The 2,317-nt window shown below is 34.8% G+C and overlaps 1 protein-coding gene across 1 annotated transcript in view; it reads left to right on the top strand.

Annotated features, from left to right (window-relative positions):
• Window positions 1-2,317, top strand: part of INTS7 (integrator complex subunit 7) — a gene marked incomplete at its 5' end in the record, with an annotated part of 48,764 nt that overhangs the window by 16,079 nt on the left and 30,368 nt on the right. The window lies entirely within an intron of this gene.

The following is a 2,317-nucleotide window of genomic DNA, read 5'->3' as shown; positions in this document are numbered from 1 at the left end:
CTACTCACTTAGTAACTAGAGTTTCTTGCTTTGTAGATAAAGAAAAAATTATCAAGGATTCTAGTGTCCCACTTTTTACCCCTCTGTAATATCCTCCTACTCCAAATTCATAATCAGCCAGCTACAGTTTGCATCTTTTCTGCCAAGAATGTAAAAGGGTTGCAGAGAGTGCAGAACTTAACATTCCTTATCTTTCCTTGTATTAGTTGTATTTCTAAGTAAGAAACTATCCCCTAAAGTGAGCATTTTCTATATTAATGCAAGGGCTTTTTCCCCTCAGAAGTAAAGAGGTTATATAATCAACATTAAACACTTTTTAAAGTATTGTCACACAACTTTAAAAATTGTATATATTGCAATCAGGCCATGAAACTTTTGGTACCTGTTTACATATAACATCTAAAATAATTTTAATGCTAGGCCATCCTGAAAGAAATCCTTCAAAATAGAACAAAGAATAAACAGATATCAAAAAAGAGACAACATTCAGTCTACTGTGGGACACATTTTTTAAAGTATGATATTTTTTTTTTTGCTAGGATTGATTGATGGCTTTTTAAAAGAGGAATACAGGTGCCTTTCTATTTTAAAGGGTAATATTGACAACCATGATTCTTTCTTCTTGATTATTCTGGGAAAAGATTGTTGTTGCCTATATGAGGCTAATGAATGCTTCAGAAAATTAAAAGTTACAATTATTGGCTCAGATCAATATAATTATTTCATTTTCTAGTTTATGTGGAGCAGAAAATTATTAATCATTCAGTACAGTAAATGCTAAGAACTGTGAAACAGGGTCACAAAACAATGAGGCAGATGGAATTAATTTTATGAAAATTCTGTTGAATATTTAATATTCTTTTAATGATTTGTGTGGTATGTGTATTTAATGAGTCTTGGAAGTAATTAAGGACTTAATTCTGACATAGGAAGAAAGCACTTGATTGACGGGAGAGCTTTGCAGCTCTGCCATTAACATAATAGTTTGACCTTAGATGTCATTGGGCCCCAAATTTTCTCCTTTTGAAATGGCATTCTTTTATTCCACAGATTGTAAGCACTTACTATGTGCCAGACACTTTGAGAAAAAAAAGAACAGAAAATGATTTTCCGCTTGAGAGTAGACTAGAGGAAAAGACAATGTGATTCTTACAGTCACTGGAAACTTCCCACATTTCTGATTGTATTATACTTAACAGGGTTTTTTTGTTATTTGTTTTTTGATCTGTTTGGCAAGTATGGATTTGACAGTAGCTTTTTGTCCTTTTAACTGAGTGGATATGAACATGGACTGGCCCTTTTACTTCCTGGCATGAAAGATCCATACCTGAGATTGTACATGATCTGTGGATCATGCTTTTTACCTGCTTCAGCCAAACTAAACAGTTCAAAGTTCTGTGCTTATGGGGATTCTGTAGCAATGTTAGATGTTTAATTTCCCAGTACAGTGGTTAATGATAGAGTTGTATTGCTTCTTAGGAATAAAAATTGTAAAAAAGTGTTTGTATTTGCTTTTTGTACTTTATACAAAATTACTACAAGTTTAGTGCTTTAGGATAAGTTACCTCAAATCTAGTGGCTTAAAACAACACCCATTGATTATTTCACAGTTTCTATGGGTCAGAAGTCCAGGCATGGCTTAGCTGGGTCCTCTGCTCATGGTGTCACAAAACCTCAGGGCCAGTCTCATATGAGTCTCAAAGAGACTCAGGTTCCTCTTCTAAGCTCAGGTACTTGTTGACAGAATTCATTTCCTTGCACTTTGTAGAACTCGTGGTAGTTTGCTTCCCAGTAAGAGAATCTCACCCTCTAGACCCTGTTTTAATGGGCTCACCTGATTAGGTCAGAGTCACCCAGAATAATTCCTGTTTTGATTAGTATAAAGTCAACTCATTAGGGACCTACTATATCATTAAAATCCCATCACCTTTGCTTTTTCCATTAGTTAGAAGCAAGTTACAGGTTCTGCCCACCTTCAAAAGGAAGAGTTTATACAAGATGTTGATACCATGGTCATGAAGCAGAAGAATCTGCTTGGCATTGCGTCTACAGTAGGGGTGGGTTTTTGGGGTTTTTTGTTGTTGTTGTTGTTGTTGTTAAACATTGAACAGGTATAATACCTACATATATATTATGTAGAGTATTTAAAAAAATGCAACAAATACCTAACACCCAGTTTAGGAAATGGGACATTATCAATGCCTTTGAAATTCTTGTGTGCTCCTCCATTTTTATGTATGGTTTCCTGTCCCACAGAGGTTACCCCTATCCTGAATCTTGTGTTTTCCATTTCCTTGCCCTTTTGTTTTTAAATTAT

This window comes from Galeopterus variegatus, unplaced genomic scaffold (genome assembly GCF_000696425.1).
Source record: "Galeopterus variegatus unplaced genomic scaffold, G_variegatus-3.0.2 Scaffold2559, whole genome shotgun sequence".
Classification (NCBI taxonomy): domain Eukaryota; kingdom Metazoa; phylum Chordata; class Mammalia; order Dermoptera; family Cynocephalidae; genus Galeopterus; species Galeopterus variegatus.
This window is presented reverse-complemented; position numbering and strand designations above follow the sequence as displayed.